This window comes from Lactuca sativa, chromosome 5 (assembly GCF_002870075.4).
Source record: "Lactuca sativa cultivar Salinas chromosome 5, Lsat_Salinas_v11, whole genome shotgun sequence".
NCBI lineage: Eukaryota > Viridiplantae > Streptophyta > Magnoliopsida > Asterales > Asteraceae > Lactuca > Lactuca sativa.
In genome coordinates, this window is record NC_056627.2 from 271282257 (window position 1) to 271293766 (window position 11510).

The following is an 11510-nucleotide window of genomic DNA, read 5'->3' on the forward strand; positions in this document are numbered from 1 at the left end:
TTATCTAGAAGATCGGGGAAACCCTGAGCTAACTCACTAATTTAGAAAGGCAACTCATCGAGTTTGCACAATCTTAACTCATTCATCCACTTTCTAGGCGAGTCTAACGCTCCAAACCATAGATCTGATCCCATAGGGCTGATATTCCACGTAAAGTTGTTGACTTTATGATACCACTTGTCACAGGATGACTCTTTTAGACTAGTGAATACCGTGTGTCACTTAGTGCTTCTCCGATTAAGTCAGGCTAACTTCGACGATCTAGATGTGCTAAGGAACTTAGGAAGCAAGAGTTACAACAAGGGACACTTCAAGAAAGCTTCTATTATATAACTCAACTTCTTTACAAGGAAACTTCTCCATGGATCCTAAAAATGAGACATCCTTCCTATTTATAGGTACCTTACACCTCCTCAAATGGAAGTTTCTAGGTCCCGATTATTCTTGACTAATCTAGACTCATCCTATTATATACATGGCCTTTACAAGACTCTAGAATATGGTATACTTTTCTACGATGCTCTAGAAATCTCTAGTTCGCCCAGACATTATCGAAATTGCTCTTGTATGATCTAGCATGTTTTAGATCGTTCCAAAGTCTTCTGGGTCGTTCTATCTTCGTCTAGTGCCTTCTTGATTATTCCGGATCGTTCTCCTTTACCCACGGACATCTCTAATATTTTAGCATCTTCCAGGGTCCCGTAGAGCATTCTTGCTCTCTTCGGAGACTTCTCGAGTATACTTGATCGTTCCAGAGTTCTCTAGATGATTGTGGAATTTCCCAGAAACTTGGGCTGTGACACCCTCCCTCACTTAAACCCTTGACGTCCATGTATGGTATTAAGGGGCTAAAACACTCAATCCTAGCTTATTAAGGGATTTTGGGCATGAAGGAAGGCCAAGACTAGATAAAGATGACAACTTTAAGTCAAAATAGGCCATGAGATGTCCAGATATGAAGTCATAGCTTCATGACATGCTCAAATTCAAGAATGAACCCAAGATAAGCTAAGAGTGACCATATACTTGCATAGGAGAAGATCTCAGAAATAAAAGGCCAAGGTATCGACTTTATACCTTAAATGGTTGCCACAATAGAGTAAACACCGGATCTACAGCCTCTCCCTTCAGCTATGCACCAACCACTTCAAGCTTCTTCACATAAACACCAAAAAGACACTCCTTAAGCTCTCACACACTCAAAATGGTAGGAAAAACACGAATTAGGGTTTCTCTGGACAAAGGGGGCGATAAGGCAGGCTAACAATGAGACTTAAGGCATTTAAATAGGGTGCAAACCCTGGAAATTAGGGTTTTCCTTTCTAGCGTCTACTCGTCGAGTTGGGGCTCCCCATCTCGTTGAGTTGAGTCCTTAAACCCGCGTCCAAATGAATCTCTACACGACGAGTTGGAGCTCCCCAATTCGTCGAGTTCCAGCCTAAAATCCTAAAATATTGAGAAATAAATAATACCTGGACCAACGTTACAAAATCTTAAAATAGTTAAAAATGCAAGAATTTTATTGCCTAATGTATGCAAATACACTAAATAAATCACCTAAAAGGTGCATAAAATCTATCTATTAGCCACAAAATTTTGAGTTGCAATCACTAAAGTTTTAAAAAAATGGTTTATATATCTGGAAAAAAATTTATTTAACAAAATATTTGATTTTTTAAAAATAAAATCAGCTTAATTAGATACATATGGGGTTTTCCGATTGTATTGATTATATGACAAATCATGTTGGTATGGGTGATCATAAAAACTTTTTATACATGGTTAAAGTTGTTTTTTTTAATAATTTTTTTTATTAAATCATACAAATAAAAAATAAAAAACTATTTTAGGCTGTTAAAACGAAAAAATTAAATGAATAAAATAAAATATAGTTGAATTAAACAAATATTATTCAGGTTGTTAAAACAAAAAGATCAGAAAGTACAAAAAATCTCTTACACTTCTTCATCTTGTATCTTATTCTTTCTCCATTTTGGTAAGAAAATTTTGATTGTGAAAGTAAAAGTAAAAGTAAAATTAACTAAATCTGATTTTTATCTTATTTCATCAAATCACTATAAAAAAAACCTTTTAATTATATTTTAAATCAGGCATAGGATTTATATTGTTAACAAATATATTTATTTTGTGTCCATATAATTCACCAACAATAATGCTTTAACGAATTTTAAAATAATTCAAATAATGTTGTAAAATAAAACCCAATCTGCCATCGGCACGTGACGGAGTTATTTGCCTAATTTTTATATACAAAATAAAACTATTATTCTAAACCCAGTATCTCAATCAATTATCGCCATAATTAATATCTGCATGAAAGTCGATCATGATTTTTTATTTTTTTATTTTTTTGCTTCAGTCGTTCATTATTACGATTCTCAGGTGTTTAGATTCATATCTCAAGCATGTTATAATATTAAAGTTCTTATTTTACTTTGGAATTTTGGATTATAATAATTTATTTAATGGACTATGTATTTATATATGACTTAAAATGTGATAAGGTTAAAAACAACTGAGTTGTAATTTTATTCTTACTAACAAAATTAAATAAATAAAGACAAAATTATTTATTTTTTCTGGAGGATTGTGAAAAGGTTAAAAACCCTTAATTTTTTATATTTTTCCAGAAAAAACTTAAATTTAATAATTTTTTTGGAAAAATAAACTGCTAAAAAGATTAATAAACTGCTAAAAAGACTAAATCGGAAAAATGAAAAAAAAAAAGTCAATGCTCTTTTAAAAAAATTATATTTAATCCGAAAAAAGTACAACATATAAAGTTTTTTTGTTTTATTTTGTTTTATTGTAATATTAACCAAAATGATTTTGATAAAATGAACGGTTCACCCACAGTCACTCTCTTTTTATAAATCGTAAAGTTTTACAAATAATAATAGTATAAGGATTAATTCCCTTGATTTATTATTGATAATATACATGTACATATGTAGATACAAGATACAACAACTAGCCCTCTAATAAAAGAATTTAAAAATACAAGATTATATATTGCTAATCTTATTACTAATACCCCCGTCAAGCTGAGCGGTGGTGGTCCAACTTGTAGCTTGGTGCGAAAATGTTCAAACGTTGGTCTTGGAAGACTTTTAGTGAATATGTCGGTTAGTTGTAGATGAGTAGGAATGAACTTGGTGTAAAGTTGGCCGGAAGCAACAAGTTCACGCACAAAATGATAGTTGATGACAATGTGTGTTGCTCGTTTATGAGAGATCAAATTTTGACTTAGAAAAAAAAAACACTTTTATTGTCACATACGATAGTAGGAACCATGGGTGGCAATGCATGCAATTCTCGCAACATATGTGTGACCCAAAAATTTTCAAAAGCAGTGTTTGCTATGGCTCTATACTCGGATTCACAACTAGAGCGTGACTGGTTGGTTGCTTTTTGGCACTCCAAGAAACTAGGTTGCCCCCAAGAAAAATGGAATAACCATAGGTAAATCGTCTTGTTTCGATGCATCTTGCCCAAACGACATTAGAGTAACCAAGAATAGATGATGATGGAGGACGAGTGAAGTGTACCCTATAGGAAATGGTACCTTTAACATATCAAAGAATACACTTCACTGCTTGAAAGTGATCATTTGTTGGACAGTGCAGGAACTGACTAACTTGATTGACTACAAAGGAAAGGCCAGGTCATGTAATGGTAAGATACTGAAGTGCTTCAACAAGTGAATGATATAGTGTGGGATCCGAGAATGACGTTCCGGTGGTGACTAAGTAATTTGTATTAGAAAGAGGAGTAAAGATAGGCTTGGCATCCAATAATCCGGCTCGAGTGAGGATGTCGTGAGCATACTTGCCTTGTGTGAGAAACAAACCATCACTTATATAGGTAAGTTCAAGACCAAGGAAATAATTCAACTTCCCAAGATCCTTAGTAGCAAATTCCTTATTTAAACGAGTAATGAAGGAGATAATAAGGTTTGGATGGTTACCTGTAAGTATAATGTCATCAACATATACTAGAAGGTATAATAAAGTGGTGTCTCAATGGAAAGCAAATAAGAATGTATCAGCTCTACTACAAACAAAACCGAGGCTGACGAGAAAGGTGCTAAGGCGTTGAAACCATGCACATGGAGCTTGCTTGAAACCGTATATGGATTTTTTTTACGGCAAACATGTAATGTGAATTGTTCATCAATGAAACCAGAGGGTTGCTCCATGAAGACCGTATCAGAAAGTTCACCATTTAAGAAGGCATTTTTAACATCAAGTTGGTGAAGTGGACATTGTTGCATAACGGCAAGAGATAGAAGAATCCAAAAAATGGAAGCTTTAACAACCAGACTAAAAGTATGAGAGTAATCGATGCCCGATATTTGGGTGAAGCCTTGAGCTACAAGATGTGCTTTGTAATGATCAATCGTGTCATTAGAATGGAATTTAGTGAGAAAATCCAGTTGGAACCAACCACATTTATATTTTTGGGACAAGGGACAAGTTCCGAAGTGTCATTAGCACACAAAGCAACCATTTCTTCTTCCATTTCCATCAACCATTAGGGAGGTTTGACAGCAGACTTGAAGCCTTTAGAAGTCGTGGTGGTGAGAAAGGCATGGAAGAGTTTTGAGGTACCCAAGAGATGTGAAAACTGCCCCATGGTTTGGCTTAAAGATTCTTGCACGAGCTCGAGTGACCATAGGGTGAGTAGAGGTGACTGGAGGGGGAGTTTGTCGAGGCGGTGATGGATGCGAAAGTGGTGGTGATGGAGGGGCATCATCAACAATTGAGGTGACAGTGGACTGATCGATGACGTGTTGTTGTTAGTCCAATGCAGAGATGGCAGATTCGGAAATGGTATAGACACGACATGTGTCAATTGTTGAGTGAGGTTGGATGTTGGATGAGATGGAGAATTTTTCTACCACATGTTGAGAAGGTTTTGATGGAGTGACAACTTCATTGAAAGAGGCAATGTCAAGAGTGGCAAGATCAGATCCATTATTGGAACCAGCAAAAAGAAATAGAGTCTCGTCAAATTGGGCATGTCGTGTGGTGTAGATATGTTTGGTGGAAGGATCAAGACGTATATATCCTTTATAGATGGTGCTTTATCCGATGAATATGCATGGTGTAATTTGAGGTGCTAGTTTGTGAGGAGCATAATCTCATAAATACGGAAAAGCCGACATGAAAATACCCGAAAAAGGTCATAGTTTGGTACCGTGGAATATAAAAGCTCAAACGGAATCTTGTACTGCAGAACTTTGGAGGGCAACCAATTTATAATAAAAACAACAAAAACAAAGGCATCCACCCATGGTGAGGTCGGGGCTTGAGCATTGAAAAGCATAGCAAGGCTAGTTTCGATGATGTGGTGATGTTTTCTTTCAACCCGACCATTTTGTTGCAAGGTATAAGAGTAAGAGACTCGATGATGTGTACCATTTGCAAGGAGAAAATAAGCAAAATGATGATTAATAAATGCAGTACCCCCATCACTTTGAAAGATCTTAACTTTTCAAGAGAATTGAGTCTGCAAAAAGATGAGAAAGTTGCTAAGGATTTGAGGGAAATCTAATTTGTTCTTCATTAGATATAACCAAGTGAACCTAGAGAAATCATCAACAAATGTTGCGTAGTAAAGGAAACCATTTGTAGATGGGATGAGAGATGGTCCCCATAAGTCACTATGAACAAGATCAAGCACATGTAAAAATCGTTTCATGTTATCATATAAAAGGTAAGCGTTTGCTTTCTGAAAGTTGACAAGAAGAACAAATGCCCAGATTGGGTAAAACACAAGTAAGAGATAAAGACCCCAATTTTTGCAATAAAGTAATAATATCAAATGAAACATGCCCTAATCTACTATTCCAAACTTCAAATTAAGCACTATTCTTTTTATTTCTTAATGCAACTAAAAAGGCTTGATTTCCTTACTCAATAATGCAAAGTCCCTATTTACATATACCTATAACAATGATTTCCTTTTTGCAATTGATGCAAGGAGTCACAAAGGGACTGAAATCGTTCCATGGGGTCGTGGCAATAGGTTTTCTCTAGTAACAAGATCAATACAAGATTATCTATTGTTAATCTTATTGTTAATACCCCCGTTAAGCTGAGCGGTGGTGGTCTAACCTGTAGATTTGTGAGAAAATGTTCAAACGTTGGTCTTGGAAGACTTTTAGTGAATATGTCGGCTAGTTGTAAATGAGTAGGAATGAACAAGGTGTGAAGTTGGCCGGAAGCAACAAGTTCACGAACAAAATGATAGTTGATGTACATGTGTGTTTGTAGCATCTGAATCCTTGAGGTACTTAAATTATTGAATTCTTGCATTTTGGGAGGAGTTCTCATGACGTGAGCCATGGTAGTCACGATGTGAGTGACCATTGACCATTTGACCCACATTCTTGAACCTCACGACGTGAGTATGAGGCCTCACGACGTGAGCAAGTCCTGGTGACCCAAAACCCTAATTTTCAAGTATTTAATGGAATAAGAGAGCTAGGGTTACCTATCCTCAACCTCTCTCACTTCTAGCCTCCTGAAAACCCTAGATTCAACCTCCTTGGGACCCTTGGCCATTGTTGGTGACCTTGAAGAGCTTATTTGGTGGTTTTTGGTCCATTGAAGTGCAAGAGGACTCTTATGGTGCTTCATTTTGGCAATCTAGCTTCTATATCTTGGTCTTGTTGAGCGTTTGGACCTCTGTAAGTCATAAAGCTCTTACCTTTTTGCCTCTTGCATGCTAGATCCAGATGTTGGGAGCTTTCCTTGCATGGTTAGGTGGTGTAGCATGCATGTGATCCATAAAGTTGGCAACTTTACGAATCACTAAGACATCTTTTGTATATGAGGCTTTGGATTTGAGTTTTAGTGTTGGTTTTAGACTCCAATCATGAGTCTTGATCCTATTACCTTTCTTTTGACTGAGATAGTATCTAAGTCATGCATTGGACATGCATGACGGAAAATCTATGATTTTTATAGTCCTTAGGGTCGAGGAAAGTCCTCTAGAAGGTCCCACTGAATGTCTTAAAGGATTAAGAGCTTAATGCTCAAAGTTGGTCAGAATAGATCTCACGACATGAGAAATAGGAATCTCGCGACGTGAGAGATGAGGTTGTCCTGATCTGAGGAATCCGGTTGGATGAGTTGTGACTGAGTCGACTTATTGAGTGGGGTCGGGTCAAGTCCATTCTCAGTATGTGACCAGAGAACAGGTCTCGACGTGAGGGTGAACTAATGGGAATGTGGATCGTTGACCTTAGGCGTTGACTTTTGATCAGAGTTGACATTGTTGGATAAGGTGTCTAAGTCCATAACTATTTCTGGTATGTACTTGAACCGACCCGACATGGTCCATTTGGGTTGCATGGCATCATGTATTGGATAAACTAAATGAGAGAAATAACACTTATGGTTTATTAATATATTATAAGTTCTAATATATTAATAATATTATTTAATTAGTTTGATCAAGAATTAATCTAGAATTAATTAAGTGATCAAAAGATAAGTAATTAAATATATGGGTTGATTATGTAAATCATCCATAACTTATATAGTAGGCTAAGAGGCTCCATGTATTATCAAGTTAGGTTCCACCCATAGGATGCTCCATGGAGTTAATCCATGGATCATGGAAATGAAGAGTCATGTTACATTAGGGTTTACCTAATGCAACACACTATATAAAGCTCATGTTTCTCCCAAAATTGGCTATACATGGATTCTTGAGGGCTAGAGACGATTTTAGTGTGTTCTAGATTCTCTCCAAGTTTACTCCATAACATTTGGTGTTGTGTGAAGCATTTGAGGCATCACACTTGGGGTGCTAGGCTCACAAGGTTTCAATGAATCAAAACAACAACAAGGTATGTTATTCTATCTTTCATTTAAGTTAAAATGTTCCCCATGTTCGCTAGATAGGATCATGAACCTTGGAAATCAATTTTGCATGAATCTTAGACAAACATAGATCCAAGGTTTATTAGGGTTGCATGTACACTTAGGAAGTGTTAGAATGCTCAAAACCCATCAGACATTTTGTCAACTCTTGGTTTTGAAGGGTAGACTAAAGGTTTGCCTTGTACGATTATCTTGGTATGGTGTAGCACCAGTGTAGCTGACCGTGAGAGTAACAGTAGTTGATTATCGATCGATAGGTGAGTTTCTTTCTCTATACTCATGGGTCAAAGGCACCAATGTCGTCCCACTAGATTATGTTTGTAGGATGATGATTGTCTTCGTGACAATTACCTGTTATTCCTATATATGCTTTATGTCTCTGTGACTCTTACTGTTATGATTATATGCTAGCTGTGGGGGGGTGAAATAGACCCGATACCAGTTGAAAGAGACCGAAGGGGTTGAAATATACCCAATATTGGTTGAAAGAAAACGAAGGGGTTGAAATATACCCAGTACCAGTTGAAAGACACCAAACGGGTTGAAATATACCCAATACTAGTTGAAAAAGACTGAAGGGATTGAAATAGACCCAATACCTGTTGAAAGAGACCGAAGGGAATGAAATAGACCCAGTTATGCTTGGCTGTTAAATATATATATATATATATATATATATATATATATATATATATATATATATATATATATATATATATATATATATATATATATATATATATATATATGGTATGAGGTATTTTGGGGTAGCTCACTAAGTTGTGTGCTTATAGTTTTCAGCTTAAGTTTCAGGTACTGCAAGCTCGAAAGGTAAGGGCCCGACTTGATTACATTGCATCCGCCCATGTTTTCTGCATTAAGTGATTCTGGGATTTATACTATGATATTATTTCACTATAATACATTTTTGGTTGTTATGACTTGATTACTAAATGCTCTAAAATGAATCAAAAATGAAATTTTTGCTTGGAATTTTGGGGATGTTACAAGTTGGTATCAAAGCCTTGGTTTGAGGGATTCGGGCATACTCTTGGGTGTGCTTGGACTCAAATTGAAGGTTTGGTAGATTTTTCAATAAAAAGAAATATTTTAATTAAGGGATTTTAATAAAATAAAGGGGTGTGATGCGTGTAATCAGCCGATCAAGTAAGTCTTCCCAAAATACTCATACATGTTATATGTTTTATGTTATGATATCAGAATTACATCTAGATTAGGTCTAAGGATCTGCTCAGGATTGCATGATAGAATGCTAGGAGAGATGCCGTTATGTGCCTATTGTATGAGCTTATAGATTTGCATGCTAGTATGAGATCAGTTATCTGATAGGATGGTCTTAGGTTGTGTTCTGATTTGAATTGCTTGATGCTCGAATGTTGCATGCTTTGTGCTTTTAGGAATTTTATTAGTACCACCTGACTAGTTGACAAATGTGTTTAGTTACATACTATTGAGATTAGATAATCTTAGAAGGATAGGTTTAACTCTATTACGCAGCTCTTGTTTGAGTCCAACCATTGTAGTATGGGACTCTTCATTCAAAGAATTATCTAGTATCGATAATATGTAATTGTATTCGTATGGTAGTTATATGGTATTAGTGAGAGTTCCTTCTACAACTAATAGCATAAGTGGTGAGGAAAGGAACCCTAGGAAGTTCCTGGAATATGTATTGGCGAGTAGGACGCCTTATAGTATGAGGAGAGTATTAGATATGAATGAGTGACTTGGAGGAGTCGGGGTAGTCCTTGAGAAGGGTATAAATAGGTGTGGAAGGTAGTATTGGGCCCGTTCTATTACACCCCCAAACCAGAACGGCGGAAACGTTCGGGGGGGGGGGGGGGGACGTCATGTACAGTATCATATCAATGGATAATAGTAAACAAGCAACAACATCATCCAATGCATTAATAATATAATTTAATACAAGTGTGTTATGTGTATAGTTTGATAGACACCAAAATATTAATCAAAATAAAAGACGAGTCTTGTGTCTGCTCCGTCTTCTCAAAACCTAGTCCAGTGAACCTGTCTACTGGTGACCTGAGAATACAAGTTATTTTGATAGAGTAGATCAACATTTAAGCTGGTGGGTTCATAAGTATTTTAGTGTCAGTTGTTTTATATGTTTAATGATAGTGTTTGTAAGTGTTTGTTTGTAAATGTTTGTATCTCCTACAAAATCCTATATTTTTTACTTTAACCGAAATATAGTCTTCTACCAAGACACGACTGTTCCGTATGTTTGTTCTTTCGTAAAAGTGAGTGTTTTCCCAAAGACAGACAATCATTTACCAAAAATATAGTTTACATTTCCGTTTATGTGAGAAGATCACAATTTGATTGTAATGGGTAAATAATAAAGATGTACTTGTAGTATTGTATATAGTAACTACCGTGGTACTAACTACCTTAAATCAATTGATTAATTAAGGTAAAATGTGATATAGTTGTAACCATGATTGATCGACTAGTTAAAACACGATGTTCAAAGACATCGAAATGGTATGACATTAATCACCCATAGACCTGCAGGTCTCACTGTAGCTAGCAACAAGGTGTAGGATAGTCAGTCCCGTATAGATCTTGTGACATCCCCAAAATCACGACCTCTAAAATATGACTGACACTCATCTCACAATCTTCACTTAACATTCTAAGTTTAAGTCTAGAAATCCTACAAATTCCTAGTTTGCTTAAACTAATGCTCTGATACCAACTGTGACATCCCCAAAATCATGGCCAGAAAAGACCGATTTAATTTATGCTTTTAAAATAATTTCAGAGTAATTCTTTGATTTAAAAGAGTTGCAGAATTTGTTCCCAAAACACAATATGATAAAATAAGGTTTATCAAAGCATTTCTTAAAGAAATGTATTTTCATATATAATCAAAACTCGGGATGTCATGTTCCGATACAGACCAAAAGCCTAAATGGCAGATTATAGGCCTTACAACAGATATATACAACTACTGGCCTAAACAAAATATCTTGATGATTCATCCAACTTATGCTCTTGCGCCACTACCTGTACCAACTTCCACCAACTCAACATGCCATATTTTAATAGAGGGATCGCAAGATTGGTCTTCTGTATGTTGTTGCATTCGTAACTCTCGAACATTGTCTCCATTTCGGATATCCAGTTTATAACTTGTACCGGCGTCGGGCTTCCGGATAGACATGGTGGCTTGGATGCCATGAAATCCTTGTACTTACACCCTCACCCATCATTTCCTCCACTGGTTGATTTGCCTAACAATCGGTGGGTTGGCTTGACCAAGAGTCCCACTGAAGTTTCCTCCTTCCGAATTCCCTTCATTCAACTCGGGTTGTTCGATCGGCATCGAAATCTCTTCATGATTCTGCCGAACCAGACGTCTCTTTTCTTCCATCTGACGATCCAACATCGTTTGAATCATCAATTGTGCCCCAACCATTGTTATTGGCTCAGGTGTTGCTGCTACAATAGCCACTCGCTCAATCACAGGTGGTTGATTCCTGTTTTCATCTGTGTTTCCAAAGCCACTTTTGGTTCTTACCATTTTGATCTATACACCGAATAAGGTGA